The 18242-nt window shown below is 41.2% G+C and overlaps 1 protein-coding gene across 1 annotated transcript in view; it reads right to left on the bottom strand.

Moving 5' to 3' along the window:
• JARID2 (jumonji and AT-rich interaction domain containing 2) overlaps positions 1-18242 on the bottom strand; it is a 213900-nt gene that overhangs the window by 176914 nt on the left and 18744 nt on the right. The window lies entirely within an intron of this gene.

The raw sequence follows: 18242 nt of genomic DNA, 5'->3' as shown, positions 1-18242 counted from the left end.
TCCTCTTTAGTAATTACAGGAAGACTGTATCTTAGCAGCTGGTTTTGCAGGGGAAAAAAACCAGATATTTATCCCTCACAAGGTTAACTAGAAGTGTAAACTGAATTCCATGTTAAATTATCCCCTGTATGCCAAAGCCACAACATCTAGTACTTGTTATTACTCTTTCAAAAGAAACAGTCCACAGTTTACACACATGTATGTTCTGAGGAGAATATTTTATAAACCCCACAAAAACATTTACACAAAATAACTCAATTTAGGCCAGCAGAGCAAATCTCTCACATACAAAATGTCAGCCAATTAAGCTTTTAGCAGAGCACCAGGGAGACCGATTTTAGAAAGCTAAGCAGGTTTCTCAGTCTAGGAATGCCTGAAATCTGTTTATTCTCAGTCAACAATGACTTTCTGCCTTCTGCCAATTACTAAAGTAGTGGGGGGAAAATGGATTTACTCTCTGCTTTTACAGATCAGTTGGCTTAACAAAATCTAAACTCATACACAGGCACCTCACAACCCCTCTCATTAATGCAAGCAGGCGACAACAAAAAATTTGCTTTACTTTCCCCCTCGTCCTCAATCTGCTTATCCTTTCTTACCAACAACTGAAAATGGCTAGTGCTCCCATGGCATTCTTCCCCCTCCTGCCCGTCAGGCTGCAGGATGTAGCAGGATTTCAGGAAGAGCTGGCATGCAAGGACACAGCCATGGGCTATCCACCAAGTCCAGTGAGCACCCTCAAACTGAGGGACCTGATGAGCCATACCACAAACATCAGGCTTGTAAAAAGCCCTAAGATGAAGTTCCCCTCAAGGCCGTAACACCCTGCTGCCAAATGGTGAGGTTCACTCCTCTGCTTGCTCTTACCCTTCTCCTTCCTTTACTTCCCCTTCCACTGAGCCCTAGAGACATGCCATGCAGCCCACCTCTCCTTCTCCACTGGCTCTGGTCTCACCAGACATCTCTGTGGACCAAAGCAACTGATTAATTTGACCCACACCACCCATTTTCACAGCAGCAAAATACAGCAAATCATCACATCTTTCCCAACAGCAGCCAAACTCTCCCTCTCACCTGTGCACCTTCCCCAGCTCCCTCAGCCGCTTCAGTGCATTTATCCATCAGAAAACCTGCTGGTCCCACACAGCCCTTCAACGGAGCCAAAACCACCAAATACTGTTCTTGGGGTTGGGATAGCTCATTTACTGATGAACTCAGAGCAGCACTTTGCAGGCATCTTGTAATCACTAAAATTATATTCTTCTTGTCTGTGTTTCATTCCAGACTCAAGAAAAGGTTTGAACATAACCTTATCTTGGAATAAGTCCCAAATAAATTTCCATTTCCCAAAAGACAGGTTTTCTCCAAGGCAAGTAGTGGAAATTTGCAACAGTTTATTTAAAAAAAGCAGCTTTACCTCTGGCCAATACCATGTATTATCTGGATGTCACCAGAGGTCTTGGAAAGTAGCTTACTCCTAAAAGCCTGGAGGCTCTACAGCACATATGATGCTTACCAAATATTCCAGAACACAGTAACTTATTTAACTTTCACTCAATAACATAAGCTTTCAGAAGTAAAATAAAAAACAAACCCCAAACTTAACGTATTTAATCTTTTCATCGTAACACATTCAGAATACCCAAATGCTAAAAAGCAAACAAAGAGATGTGCACATACCTTACCTCTGCAAAACACCGCAGGAATGATGCTCGACCAGCTACAACTGTGCCTTGTGTTTGTTTTTCCACCTTCAGTTACTATGGGTATCCTTCCCTAGGAGCATTTTTTTTGACTGTCAGCATCCCCCCAAGACTACCTACACCCACAGGAGAAAAGCACTGAGCACAAAAGTTAGCTAGCAACTACTAGCAAAATGAAGCAAACTCTGTTATTCCCCCCAGCTAAGTACTGGCAGAGGAGAAAATGAAAGTTTCTCTGCATGTTCTCCACATGTAACACAGAGCACTACCATGCCACTGCAACACTGCTGATGAAGTAATAACAAAAATGCCCCAGCTGGTGAGGGTCCACATCACTAACGATGAGAAATTAACTCTCTCCCATTGTGAGGCCAATTTATTGGGCTTATGAAATGCAATCAAGACATTTCTGCATAGATGATGTATCATGAATAAAACAATGAATCATTCTGTTGAAGAGTATAACAAAGAACTTCAGCAAAAATGAAAAATAATCAAAAATTCACATAGATTTCTTTTTTTCCAAATAAGCAAGAACAGTTTATTTCATAATAAGCTAGGGAGCTAAACGCATCACCCCAGCTCAAGAGTAAATACACTGTCATGCTGGGTTTGAAGGGGCAAGTCCTTCTCACAGCACTTTGGAGTAAGGTGCTTAGAGCCTTCAGCTCCACTCTGAAGACATGTGAGGTTGTGGGAATTAAGAAAGTGCTTGCAGGCATTTGCATGGCAGAAGTGACAGCCAGGACCGCCAAGATAATGACTGGCCTACAGTATTTATATTAAATATAACTGAAGATGCTTCAAGGCACTGTGCATACCAGGTAGGTTACCAATACCTGGCATTTTTCCACTTGAACTACTCAGCAGCATGAAAACAATTCATCCTATCGAAATTATTCAGCATTTATGAAATGTTGTAAAAAACAAAAGGAAAATCCAGTTAGTGATCCGTCAATCCTCATGCTGTGAAAACATCACATATTTACAGACTATGGGGTGGCTTAAAATAAAAAATCATACCATACATTTCCTTACTTTCTGAATGAAGACGGTTTCAGTAAACTCCATCTTGAGGAGGACAAAATGTCTCAGGATGAAGGAAACGATCTCACGAAGAAACAGCAGTGTATTTCAATACAAGGATTTGCTATCCGGATATGATAATTTCTCAAAACCTCAAACAAAATACCACAGCATGCTAATCTGCTCTTTCGCAGCAGGTAACCTCAGACATCCTATAACTCTACAGTGTGCTCATTCTTGCCTTGTTTAAAGGCTCTGACGTGTGCAGAAACCAGCCCCAGCCCTTCCTCCTGCTTACCAATCCTGCGCCTTAGCATCAACTTTATTTCGCGTTCCAGATTTCAGAAGTTACTCCATTTCTTCCAGGAATATGCTTAATCTTCCTGAAGTTTTATTTACTTTCTAAATAAAAAATACCATTAAAAAAAAAGTGTTGTTTCAAGAGGGATTTTAAATTTCACTACAATCAGGAAATTAACAAGTGTTCCCCACAACTCAGTTCTGCCCGGCTGCCACCAAAGTGAAGTCACGCCTTTCACCACCAGCCTGAATGATGTCGTACACCTCAGCTTCATGCTGCAGCCCATTCCCCACCCTGCCAAAGCCACAGCTGCCCCAGGAGCAACCCAATTCAGGACTGCTGGGCTTTCCTCATCCTTCTGCAAACCAAGGTTTGGTTCTTACCGCTGCAGTAGTCAGCACTTACCATTTCCCCTCTCCTTTCCACACTTGACTTTTTGCCTTCCAACACAAGAGGAAGAAGACAGAGACAGCGACCACACAGTCACAGTGTACATCACGGAAACATGTTATGGGAGCAGAGGAGATCGGAACAATGCTTATCCTTCCAGAGCAGGATTCTCAGTATTTCATAACACTAAGTAATAGCTCAGCTAAACCTTTCACTACAGTTGAGTCAGAAACTCCAGATCTCAGTAAAAGAAATTGAAAAAACACTCTTCTCTTTAAGGGACTGATTGAAGGACTTTCCCAGAATGATAGTATCCTGGCTCTTACTGCTCAAATATAAAGCCCACACTTGCTGTAAAAGACAAGCCCAAATGCTGCTTTGGACAGCGGCAGAGAAGTCAGAGTTTATGTTTATAGGCTCTAATCTAATTTCCCCTCTTCCCCTTACTCTCACTACCCTGTCTTAAAAATTCATGTTTTATTAGATTCATGAAACAGCTATAGCTCATAATGAGATAAGTCAGCTGATACTGTCGGTGGGGTGTTTTGTACCAAACATTAACACTAATTATATAACCTTCTACTGCACTTTGCTGAACCCACACACTTACACTGCTTGCTGTATTACTGCAAACAGTTCATTAGCAATAAGTTTACAGGCCTGGGCAGCATTAACCTTTCCTCAAAATTGTCCCAAGCGGAGAATGTGGACCTTGTGCTGTTAATTACAGGAGGCACTGCCAGACTCCCAGGTGCTGACATCATGCTGGGGTAGCACCTCCACCGAGAGCTGGGAGAACCTTGCATCCCCAACACCATTCCTCTGAGCCCCAGTAGGGACAGGCAGGCTCCTCCATCCCATATATGGTCCATAAATTTTGTCCCTGCCTTGAAATACGAAGGTGTCAAACCAAGCAATCTGTAGTTTAAATGCTGTCGTAACTTTTCTGACTGCACACGGTTAAGGGGAGCATCGTGCTGGGTCTCCTGACTGGGAGAGTTTATGGTTCTACACAGGACAAATGCAGCCAGCATCTCTTCAAACTGGGTTGTTCAAATGCAGGATTCCTGGATCAATCACAAATTAATCAGTGATGCAAAACGTGCACAGTCCTTGTTTTCACTAAGCTACACACATCTGTTCTGCAGTTTGGGAATAAACTCACACCATAGGCACTGAGTATGTCAAAATAATTTTAAAAGTGACAGCAGGTCTATATTTTGTCTTCAGATTCCTTTGCACGTATAAAAAAGAGGTGGCAGATGAGAAATAAGTGTGTGATAAAACTCAGTCACCTATTGTCCCACAACACACAAAAAAGAGCTTCTTTAGAGCTTTTTTTTAAACGACAGACCCAAATATGAAAAAATAAGCATTCCTGACCAGAGTTGAGTTCATAGAGTAGATAGAAGAAATGCATTAACAACAGCAACAACAACAAAACCAACAAACAAAAAAGACCAAAAAAAAAAAAAAAAAAAATCCAAACCCATAAATTGCATTTCAGAACATGGTTTCACTGATATGCTCTGTGGCTTTACCTAATGTGAAGAATGCTCAAAAAAATAATAAATACAGAAGCAGAATTCTTTTTAAGCTCCCCATGCAATTATAGAGAGTCTAGAAGAAGTGAGAAATCTGCAAAATGAAACCCACCACGAAGATACTGCATTCGAACAGATTTTGTCACATACACACCAGTCCGAACAGGAATAAGCACGTGGGGAACAGAGAGGGAAGGGAAGCCCAAGGCAGAGCAGAGCTGGGCCAGGCACGCTTTGTTAGCAGCAGGGGAATTCACTTTGCTGATAATAAAAGAGAAGTATTTTAATCTCTTTCACAAGCATAATCACGGAAACAACTGAAAACCATGACGGGCCAATTGACGGTTCGTTACAGGGAACAATGCTTTTTGTTTTCTAAAGCCTGCTTTCTCAGATCTTCCAAGTAAAGGGAGACACATCACAGATTTGAAAGGCAAGGGAGCTGTTTAAAATTAATTTCAGTTCCAGTTGCTGCAGCAAGGGAAGAAAACCCATCTTCTCCCATTCGGCCATTTGCTTCAAGTGTTGCCTTGCAGAAGGATGTTTGTCCCCGAGCCACCTTGGCTCCAGACAAGTTTGTCCACAGACTCTGCCTTGCCCAGGTCAAGAGCAGTTTTGTTATCAGCATGCTTTAACCTCAGGAAATACTTCAGGGAGACCGATACATCACCCTCTAAGCACACGTTTCAAGAAACTATATCCAGCTATTTTGCTGTGTGCAAACAGCTATTTTGTCTTTCAAGATCAAAACACAAGCAAACAAATAAACAGAGGACGATCCAACTGGAAAAATATTTTTGATGTGAGGAAAAGACTTTGCTAACCAACTATTAGAGAATGCCAAACTGTCTAACACTCAATTCTAGTATGATACAATACATGGTAAGTTAAAATGAATATACATGCACTTTATTCACTGATTTTAAGTAGTTCAGCACATCTGTTCTGCAAAGGTTTACCCCACTACCATCCCAACAACATTAATTCTCCTGGCAGGGCTGTCAAAAGCCTGTATTTCCTCAAGGAATGTTTTCCATAATTGAAAATATGGGTAAGAGGCATGTGTTTGTTTAGCAAATGCCAGCCTCACTGGGCACCAACGCATGAACACTCACAGGTCAAACAATTCCCATAGTCCTGTCCCAAAAGCCATGGGCCATCTCTCCAGCCCCACTGAGTCCAGAGAGCATTTTCGAGAACTACAGACTTCTTACTAAGAAGGCAGCACACCACAACAGCTTGTAACAGTGCTAAGGCCATGCTAACCAAACCTGCATCTCTGCAGAATAAATTTGCAGAGTGCAAACGCTCTCAGTCACGCTTCCAGCACACCACAGATCACCCATTTCAACTTCTGGTGCAAGACGATCAATACGAACCTCCTAAAAAATTCCTTCTGAAATGCACTGGTGCCTTTAAGTTTCCCTATTCAATGCCTCACATTCCTTTACAAAAGATTTGTTCATGGTTTTCTTGACAAATAACAACATAATCGTAAATTGCAGTATTATAACAGGGTTTATGGACTGAGACCTTCCAGGATATTTATTGTGCTGCTGCATGGGGGAGGTAGCTTCCTTTTTTTACGTGCCCTTGTAGGAATGAAGTCAAAAGCAGACCCCAATGCTAAGGACAGCCCATCCAATGCAGAGCAGCAGGAGTGACGCAAAGGCACTGCCAAAAAGGTGTTACTTCATTCTGCCAGGTTAGGGTGCCATGAATCACCCCCTCTGATGCCAATACGCTGTGGTTGCTGCCTTGCTCGCACTTAATAGGAGTTTGCTAGCTGGTGACATAAGACTAATCTTATTCAGAGCATTTTAAGGCACCCCACTGTGTCTGAGAACACCCAAAACTTTGTAGGGCTCAAAACCTAGAAGGTACATTCCAGACTCAGGACAGTGGAAAAGTATCCCTTCAGGGAATTCAAGACAAAGATAAAAGCATTAAACAAGAAGAAAAAAAACAAAACAGAACAAACCAGACAGGAATTGCTGACTAATTTTTTTTTTTTTATGACTTAACATTTTTTTTAATATATAAATGCTCAATGTATACCTTCCTAGTAGCCATTATAAACCCAAATCCATCACTTCTTGCTTGCCTTTTTAATTTCTCTAAGTCTCTGAGAAACTTTAAAACATTGAATATATACATGAGAAACCTGTATATTTGGTTTCCATTTTATTTTTTCCCTCAGTAACAGTTTTGCAAAGTACATTTCCAAAAACCTGAGAAACTAGGAGCATGATCAACAGCCTTTTGACCTCAGGCACCCTTCATTCCAGAAAGAGCTGGAAAACCCAGACTGAAAGGTTTACTTACAGGGTATTTAGCCCAATTTAGCTCATGTGGTAGCAGGAGCTTTCACAGAAGCTTTTGTACAGTGCTGTCTATGGCTCACTCTTTCTGAAATCATCCCACCAAAGTGAAAAAGTCAAGAATCTGAATGATGTGGCTCTACCAAAAGTGGCATTTATGTCAAAGTACAAATTAAAACCGCTAAAGATCACAGAGGCCTGATACATTTTAGCATAGAAAAAGACACAATAATGGTTAGCTGGCTACCCTCTGTTTCTCTGTCATCCCCATTATTAAACCATGGAACAAAACCTTTTACAGAGGAGGGCCTAATGATCACTCAATATACCTTTAGTCTTTAATTTAAGCAAGAACTCTGATTAAGTGCATAGAATTAGCTTAAAATAGCAATACAGCTGGCCACCTTTGGCAGATTCACAACCAATACGCTTCATCTATTTGTAGCCACTTCCTTTTGACTGCACCACCTTCATTTAGCTGCCAAGTTGGAAAGAAAAGCAAATGTTGTGCTTCTTTTTAGAGATTGAGGAATTAATTCTTTGTATTTTAAGATCAAAAGACCTCAGTTCAAAAGCACATGGAGCTTTAGTCACTTAAATCTACCCATTATTTGCTTAAGAAACTCTCTAGACTGAATTTACAGGATGTGACACCAAGCAAAATTTTCCCCAACACAGGCTTGCACCCAAACTTACGTCTACGTTTCAGAGTATAGGGAGAAACAAAATATAAATGAACAATGTCAAATTCTTCTTTTTCAAATCCAGCTGTTACAATAAAGCATACTTTCCTTTTAAACATTTTGTCTTTAACTCGAAGTAAGGTGTTAGCAAAGCCATTGTAACACGGCTTTTTTTATCCAAATCTGATTTTACAAATGCAACACCCATGAACTTCCATGCTCTGAGACCTTTAGGTACAAGCCCTGCAGGGATGGAACCCAATACCCTGTCAGTAAGGAGCAGGTATTCAGCAGTGCTAGGTGTCAGTAGGAAAAATTTTGTTAAGGTACAGGTCTCACAGAAAGAAACATCCCAACTAATGCTCAATTTCATCCATACAAAGTCAACCAAAACAGTTAAACTCCCACAGAAAATGTCAATACAACTTTTCTCACAACTCCAGTTGACTAGTTCTGGCAATTTTTTGTGCTATTTTGTCTCTGCTCTCCCTTTCAACACTTACAGAAATGAAAAATCACATAACATACTCAGCAAAAATTAATGAGCTGTCTTTACCCCATACCAGCTCATGATACACACAGTCAAAAAGCAAAACCACTTCCAAAGGAATCTGCAATCAATTTTAACACATTCAACAGGTCTGTCAAGAGAAGCATGTACGCAATGCTTCATCTCCATTCGTAAATACAAGGAGGGACAGAACAATGTAATAAATACTTTATGAAGTATCATTAAAAGTGAAACAGCACAGCTGACAGCCCAGCCCAGTTAGGTCCAGTCCATCACCCAGGAAACCTTGGGGTCACTGAGAAAAGAGGTGAAGTTACTGTGGTTCAGGTATCGCTGCCACTGCATCTCCTTTGGAAAGACAAGACAGACAACACTCACTATAGCCTGGCAGAGGAAGGATGTGGGTTAGAGGGGCAGCTCCAGTGCTGGAGTGCTACACAAGTAATTTCTGGCAGTTGTGCCCAGGGGAAATTAAAGACGCAGTCACACTTCCCTGCAAGACTCAGAAAGGACAAACAGATCAAATGCAGCTCCAAATTCACAGAAAAAAAATCACCCTGCCTTTACATGCCACAAAACCAAGTAAACAATTTTTGCCAACCCATGACACTTGTCATATCTCATTGTACAGCATATGGTGGAATTCTTTCTAAAGCCGCTCTTTCTACCCACTGCAGAGCCAAGCAACAGTAGCTGTTTGGAAATACCTGCAATTGTTATTTTTCTGAGACAGAGGCTTATACCTTAGACACAGTCAGGACCAGCCTTACCTCCATCTGGCTGTTGTAAACAACATGAATTTTGGCATCGTTACCACAGGAAATCACACATAATAGAACATACACTCTCAAATATTCTATTTAATTATACATTAATTGATAACATACTAGCACCTACATGTGTCATTTCTAACAGGGTGTAGAAACAACACTATCAAACCAAATTCTGCCTCAATGACCCATATTCTGTCCAAAAACAGGCTAGTCCTTGGCCCCACCACACCCCTCAGCTTCGAGAAATGCAATCTCAAATTTATAAAATTTTAAAGTGACATTTCCTGCTGTATTGGACTTGTGTGAAGTCATGGCTATGAAAAACCAATTTTTCCATCATCACCAGGAAACCAGAATCACCAGGCAGGGAAAGTAGCACTTTCAAAGTAAAACTTCTACTGCAGTCATGGGCGAGGGTAGGGGGATAAAGAAAGAAATGAAAAAAAAATGCTGTTTGCAGTTGAAGTATTACTGAATCATTTCAACATGCAAAATAGAAAGAAAAAGTATGAAAGGCACTAGAATAACTTTTCTCCTCTCCTCTTCTGACCTGAGAAAGCAAATCTGAGAAAGTAAATTACATAAAGGAAAGAAAATACTTTTTTTTTTTTTTTTTTTTTAAAGCATTCAGTGTCTTCTTTACAGCACGGCAATAATTTTCTGGCCATAATCATGTCCAGCTTCACTTCACACATGATCCAGCATTCCCTGAAACTGCAGGAATGCATTGATTATGAAGCCACATGTGACTTGCAGCACATAATACAGAGGCATCTCTTCCAGGTTACACAGCTCCTCAGACACACTCTCCAGCAGGAGAACAGTTGCAGACCAAGAATCAGATTCTGAGTTCTGGTCCTTGGGTAATTACCTTGGAGGAGTTTTTTGCAGCTGAAAGAAGCAAAGGGAAGAAAACTAGAAAACCAGACTTTAGGCTAAAAAGCTGGACAACAGGATAGGATTTAACATACCACACAGCTGAAGAAAGCATTTCACTCAAGTCTTTGATACACAATTACCCATCTATCTATGAAGGAAGAAACGCAGCGAAGCAACAAGGCTATGCAAACATTTCCAGGTTCTAAAAAGATCGAGCCAGTCAAGCTTCCCCCTTGTGGTTTGCATGTCGTCATCAGCATTGCTCCGTGTTTGTATAGCCTTATAGCTCAAATATGTTTTATATGTCTTTGGAGGATGAGTGCACATATTTATGAGTTAGAGTGATTGCTTCTTCGTGAGCAGTGCACAGACATGTGCAAAACAGAGGTTCCCAAGACTGTAATCCTGTCTCCAACCAGAACACTGTACGGAGAAAGAGAAAGGCAGGAAACCAAACCAACATACAATGGTACTGACACATTTTATTAGGAAGGAGTGTATATAAATTAAACAATACCACAACAGCACAGCCCTAACAAATCCTCTCTGCCACAACTAATTCTTAAACAGCAACATTCTATGACGCTAATGTAAATAATCTAATTTTCTATATTTACTCAGTACCCTTCAATTTAAATACCCCACAATATAAGTGGTATTTTTCTAATGCATATATATCTCTCAGCTGCCCCTTTCATTCTTATTCTTCTACTCCCTCACCTCCAAAATAATGTTGCGGCATTGGGTACACAAGCTGGTACAAGGAACTAAAAGCAAAGAATCCCACGAAGAGGAATGTACTCAGGAAAGATCCATTAAAATTCAACTGCCAGTTTCTATCAGATGAAGATCTCACCTCCCAATTAACTGAAATTTGAGTGGGATTAAGACAGAAAGGTGCACCAAAACTACAATGGAGCAGGAGTACAACACCTGTGGTTCTTGCACCTTTCCTATGCTTAGACATTAGGAAATCACAGCCATCATTTTCAAACATGGATGCAAGATCAAAGGCATCTTTGGAATTTCTGTTGGCATTTTATTCCTAGCTAGGAGCGGGTCAAGCCCAATGCAACATCTATGGGTCTACCCTTAAAAGGCCTACTACAATTTTGCTTGTTTCTAATCAGATGCCTGGGTTTGTAACTGGTTGATTTCCAAGGTGTCTTTTGGTTGTTAAGTACAAATAAATAGAGACGACCAGAGGATTTGGTAGGACAATCACAATATTAAACCCCAAACCAAACAGTCTCACATTTACCCTTGCATCTAAAAGCCTCTTGAGGAAAGTTTCTCCATTCGGCTACACCCTCCCCTACTTAATACCTGTGATGTAGGAAAACTGGCACTAAGCATTTTTTAAGACTAGCCCAGACTTCCTTGGCCATCAGTTTAAATGAACTGAAAAGCAACAGCAAACCTCCTGGCCAGTGAGGGTAAAGCCATCACCACAGCCACAGTGAGAAAATCTTCCCACAGAGTCTGAATTCAGCCCTTTGCCTTCATTACAGACGTTTCTCTCCCTTCAGACTAAAAACAGACTAAATAGCTAAGATTTTAAGTCACATCTATATGCGTTTCAAATTTAGAATTCTAAAAATGGTCTTTTCCCCATGTATTTCAGAAGCTGCCTATAAACAACTCCTCTATTCATATAGGCCTAAAAGCAGAAGTGTCTTAGCTGTAAGACCAGATGTAAGCTGAACTTGTGCCCATGAACTCAGAAGGAAAGCCAGAGTCAGATACTAAAGAATCAGACACCCATGCCACCCTGCATCCTTCACACCATATATTTTTTTAATTAAAATTATTTTACCACGTTACTAGTAAGCTTCACATTTAAGTGCAAAATCACACCTGCTCAGATAGCACTTATTCCCTTCAGTGCCATGCACAGCATAAACCCTACTGCTGCTGCTGAGCCCTGACCTGACCCACTCAGCTCTGCTGAGACCAGGGCAGGGATGGAAAGGACAGGGAAATGGCAGATTCAGAGCACCCTGGAAGCAGCAGAGCCAGCACTACACAGAAACTCATTTCTCAGCTTGGCCCCGCTCTCATTTAACTCAAGTGGATTTAGAAAAAAAGCTACATTACCACAGTTGCTTCTGAGCCAACATTTATTCTGGCAGGCTATCATCAGAGCTATTGAAGTTTTTCTCTCTCTTTTTATCCTACTGAAGTGTTATAATAGGAGCAATAATAGATTTACATTCACTTTATTCTTCCTTAGTATAAAGTTCAAAATTCTATAAATGACACTGACGTCGGTAGCAGAGGCATTTGGGCTGTACTGCTTACATCCTCCAGGCACTCAACCTCTCCACTGTAGGCTACAGCAGCGACTAATCCTGCCATTTCATATCAGCTACTGAGACTCTGATTAAACAAAGCTGCCTACAGAATGGATTCTCCACAAAATATTGACATCACCCTGGTCCATCATAGATGGCTTTGGGATCAGCGAGATCCACTCACACACTATTAGTAACAGAAATAGGGAAAAGGAGAGCCTGATCAGAGAAGATCCATCCTTTTCCACCACAGCTAACTCCAAATTTATTCTGCGCAACTTAAAGATGCTATGTAATCATCTTGCTCAACACATGGCAATTACAGAAGTGGCTGATGAGTGGTGCTAACCAAGAACATTTGACTGCGTGCTGGCAAGCCAGTCAACAATAGCATCCGCCCCATGTAAGCCACCAGCTTGCCTATAAAGGAATCTAGATTAAAACCAACATGGAAATGCTCACTGAGATGTGAGTCTGTTTACCACAATAAACATGCTATTTTCTACTGTTCCTGAAGATGCTGCCGGTATCACTTCCAAACATTTACTTTTTGTAGTCAAAATGAAGACAGATGTTTTAAGAGTTGACAATCTCTTCCTCTTACTGTTGGGGAGACTCATAACAGAACCAGCCCCCACCTTTCTGCACACAACTGCATGAATAGTTTTGTAAAAGGCTGCAACTTGCTGCCTGACTAACCGTCACTCAAAATACAATATGGCTATCAAGTGTTTCACACCCCTCTGCAGGCACTAGTGCTCATACCAGGGACAAATCTTGCCAATTCTTCCTGCAAAATGTCACAGAGACACAAATCTTCCTCAGTGCCAAAATGCTTTGTGAAAGACTCTCACTCTTTTCTTTCCCCATTACTGCAATATTCTTTTACTCCACAGTGATGAATCCCATCAGAATATTTCACAGAAATCATTTTTATAACTACTGTGTTGGCTCGGTCACTTCTATCTTTGCATTTTTCTAATGCAAACTAATTTTCCCTCTTCTCTGCTGTTTCACACTTTAAAGCCCTCTACAATCTATCTACATCTTCTCTGTCATCTTTGCATGAACAGTCCAGATGTTGAATCGCACCTCTGATTAATCTACTGCCTATTTTTCAAGCCATAAAACAAGCAAATAGGCCCAATTAGCTTTATTCCTTTTTTAAGCTACATCAACTCTACTCCTGAATTTTAATCTCTACTAGAAGGAGAATAAGGTTAAGGCAGTACATCTCCTTAAGGTATGTTTATACTCAGAAGGAAGCTTTGGCAGCAATGTGGAGTCCATGTTTGATGGCTCTCCATGGCTTCTTATATCTAAACATACTAGTACAAAACCAGTAAAATTGTTTTTCTGCAGCTGTGCAGACTGCAACAGCTCTAAGATTCAGGCTTATTCAACGCTTAAATGAGTACTAGTCAGAAAAGAAACGTACTCCTTTCTGTCTCATCTGTATGGGAAAATACTCTACTGGCACATTTTAATAAGTGGAAAAGGAACTGCATCCAAAACTAGGTACAGAATCATACCTAAGCTTTCTAACGTTGCACATTTTCTTGATACAGATATGCCCTTACTCATACACGTACCAAAGCAGTAGCTACATGTAGTTTCTGCAGGAGGTGGAAGTTGCACGATGTTAAGAATAAAACAGCTAGTAAAAACTAGCTCTGTCGGTGCAGTTAATAGACTTGACACAGAGAGATTTCGTTAAGTGACATATTTCACACAGGTTTAACTGTTGAGTTCTACAGGGCTATTTTTACATAGGCACTCTTTTGACTAAGATTACATTCTTGATAAAATTGAGAATTGAGGCCTACATGTGCAAAGCTCTATTCTCATTACAATTAAACCACAACAGGACCACCGTGGTAAAAATTTTCAAATTCAGAAGTAAACTAAGGATATTTCAGATATCACAAAGACAAAGCATTTTCCTGATACTTTACTGATTCAACTGACAAGTGAAAAAGGCTTTTATGCATGAGGAAAAAGGATGTATTTCAGACCCATTTTGACATGAGTGCTGCTGAATTCTGGGCTGGGCACTCTGTACTTCCCCACATCCACCCTGGCAACAAAACCCAGCTCCAGGGCAGCTGCTAAAAAAGCCTTTTTGGAAAACAGCATTTAAAATGTGCTTGTAGGGCTGGGATACCACACAAGGATGGCAATCCAGAAGTAAAGCAATTTTCTATGATGTTTATGAATAAAGCATTCAGAGGAGAAAGTTTTAATCTGGCCACACGTGGTAGCATATGTGTTTTTTTAAATCTGAAAATGGTTTCTTTTCCCTATGAGAAGAAAAAAAGAAGGGGGGGAGGAAAAAAAAAACAAAAAGGAAATCTTAATTAAAACTGTGACAGAGATAGCAACCAAAGTGAAAACCTACAAGCACCAAGAATTGAATAAAATTGAAAATCTGTATCACTCATTTTCCACCGTGGTTAACTACATTCAGTCCCAGTTCTAATGCGAAAAGGGGGAGGAAGGGGCCACAGAGAGAAGCTTCTGTCCCCTTAGCTCCTGCTCCTAATGCTCCAATACTGCATTTTGTTTTAAATCAACTTCCCTGGTTTTCATGGTACTTCCCTTCTGCAGGATCCTCGTACTCACAAAAGGAAAAATGATACTTGACTTCAGACTTTACCAGAAAGACAGTTTCTTCTGCAAAACCTAAAACCTCGTACCATAATGCAGAGAAGTGCATTAGCTTTCACCCAGGATGGGACGAAAAACTGAATAAATACAAGCGAAAGAAGGGAATTTATATTACTCTCAAACATAATTGCCAGAACACACAACTATGCTCAGTTCCTGATGAATTTTTTCTGCATGATCTCATCCTTATAGCATCTGGATTTGGAAGACGCTCATTCAAAAAAACTCAGCTTTGTCAGTCTCCAGACAAACTCTGGTTACTATTTTATTTATTTTTTTAAACTCCTGACCTGACACTTTTCTCCTTGCCTGTGCGTGCAACACAGGCTGAGTGCTAACAAGACAAGCACCCACACCTGTAAGAAGTGGGGAATTTAACCTAAAAATTCTGACTGACATTTAACTTCACACAGTAATACTTCTCTGGGGGAGGGGAGTTTCCTATAGCTGCATTAATTCAGGCTAAAAATACCCATGCTGACATGCTGTCAATGTGAGAATCTCTTTGATTCCAAGAGTTTATTCAGAGCTTTCGTGTTACTTTGAACTTTTTTGTTGTTTAATATGATCATCGCTCCATTTGTCATCATATGACAAGAGCAGACAATTACACAAGCTGAAGATATGTCTGCCAGTCATAGCATGCCATCTTGCTGCTGTCAAGCAAGGAGATGTGCCTCTACACACCTCTAGATTGAGTTCATTAAACCAGCCTGCAGGATATCCCTCAGTAATGACAGAGATGAAAGACCAAATTAAAATTGCTTAATTCAGATACACAATCTCTAGCATTTTCCACCTTGCAGTCTAACTGGTTAAGCTACATGTTTGAATAAGCCGTCCTAACACAGCAGCAGCTCTAATTCTCCAATTCCACCACTTTCAATTAAAGCATCTGAAATATTTTCACAGTTTGTTTTGTACTTCCCTCAGCCTTGAACGATAGCTAAGCTATTTGAAAGAAAAGCAGACAGGGTGGCCACATATTAACATGCCTTCTGCCAACCGAAGCACAAAAGCAGCTCTCCCCTGCGCTACAATTGCCACAGGAAGAGCCCAGCACACCAGCGAGGGTGGGTATCAAGCAAGAGAGAAGCAGTGTCTCCTCAGAGAGCTTGTGTCAGGGTTTTCAGTGCTCACCACTGCTTCTCCAAGGCAAATGCACTGCCTCCAAAGCCTTGGTGCTTTGTTAGTAACAGCACATTACCTCCACATTCCTCATCCAAAATCCAACTTTCCAGTAGGATGTTCTGAAAAACTGCTTTTAACCATGTGCTTCTTGAGTTTTTTCATTTCCTAATACAAAATACTATGTTCTTACTGCACAATTGTCTTTTTCTCATACAAAAACGATAGAAGAATCATGCCTAAAAAGCACGTATTCTGGAATTTTGCATTAACACTGTAAAAAGTCCATGGGCAAGTAGCACCTACCTCAGCTAGTAGATTGAGCCATGTTTTCAAACAAAGCCTAATTAAAATAAGCTCTTCTGAATCTCCATCAAGAGCCAATTCACCAGCAAGGAGACAACTGCTTAACACAGCCTCCTATCATGAAATACATTCCTGACACTGGCACAGCAAACATTCCCATTAGCAGTGCAAGACTATTTCCAAAGTCAATGCACTTATGAGTCAAAATAAAAAACTGGAATCCCAGTTTCCATTACTTCCTCATTAGTGGCTTAACACATCAGAGTAGGGGGAGCAAACTTAATAAGAATCATAAAAAAGCTTATTACACCTAAAACATTACTACTGCATTTTTCAGGACAGCTGAATGTATCCAAGTATTTATGTAACTACTAAAGTGTTTTCTTTACCAACATGATCTGGCGTGTTACCAGAAACCCAAAGGGCAACAGGAAACCACAAAGATGATTTGGCTCAAAATTTGCGTTTTCCTAAAGCCTGGTTCTACAACAATGCCTGGTTTTTAAAAACGTGAAAAAAAGAAAATAAAAATTATACTGTTCATAATTTGGTTTAACTTTTAAAATATTCCCATGAAGCAGCTCTATCTCTAAGCTTGAACTTAAGGGTCAGATGGGACTCAGAGCTGAAGCAAGGACAGGGAGGCAGCAGCAGCTGCTCCTGGAACAGATAGTGCAGGCAGCTAAAAAGCCTGCCCTGGGAAAAGAAGAAAAAGTCACGTTCCCTTTCTGCTCCTTCCACCTTTTGAATTTAATAATAATTTCCTTTTTTTCTGCCACACGACCTATGGAACACCAGAGACTTGGAGGAAAATGGGAGGAAGACCTTAGGAGACAAATTTGCACTACTCCCATCTCCTAACAGAGTATTTGTGGCATTCAGGACAGAATCTGGCCTCTTATTAGGGTCACCCACAGCACAGAATTCGCATCCCTGCTTGACTGCAATCTGCTTAGTGCAGGAATGGGGCACGGAAGCAGCAACATCATGGGCACAAACCTCACCTCCTGGTGCTCCAACACCCTTTTCTGCCTGAGAGGACTCCTTGTCTCTCACAAAATCATATTTCCACCGCTGGGGGATAAAAGTAGCTGCCCATCCACCACTTCATACCCACACCAAAACCAGCAGCTTCCCAGCTCAGCCTTTCCTGTGCAGGCATCGCCAAAGGCTGCTTGTAACTGCACCATGCCCCCAAAATGTAAACGCCCCACGACGTGCTCAAACACTTTATTTCCATGCACATTTCAGAGCCTAACTACTGCAGCATGAGGCCAAGCAAGGCCTAAGGGCCTACACACTTAAAAATGCACAGATCCTTGCCAAAGAGGTTTTGCTCTTTCTTAAAACGGCCTGCTTAAATAACATTCAGTGCATTTCCACCTCTGCTGAGAGAAAGCACTATGCTGAGGATCCATCAGCTGTAGTCAAAGCCCAGTGCCTTTCTTCTCCGATCTATGGGCCATAGGGATGGAGCCAGCACTGCCGGCACAGCTCCTCCAGGTCCTGCCCAAGCGCCTGCTGCCGCTACACCCCAGCTCCGCACCCCAGGGCAGCCCTCCCACGCCGCTGCCAGTCCCGCAGCCAGTGGCAAATAATAAAATAGAGACTCCAAGGGAAATAAATGGCAGTGCTTACAGCGACTGTAAATGAGGTGCGGGAAAGGCAGGGATGTAGGGCACCGGCTGCCAGGTAGGGATTTCTTTCGGCTGCTGC

The sequence above is a fragment of the Corvus moneduloides genome, chromosome 1 (assembly GCF_009650955.1).
Source record: "Corvus moneduloides isolate bCorMon1 chromosome 1, bCorMon1.pri, whole genome shotgun sequence".
In the NCBI taxonomy this organism is placed as follows: domain Eukaryota; kingdom Metazoa; phylum Chordata; class Aves; order Passeriformes; family Corvidae; genus Corvus; species Corvus moneduloides.
This window is presented reverse-complemented; position numbering and strand designations above follow the sequence as displayed.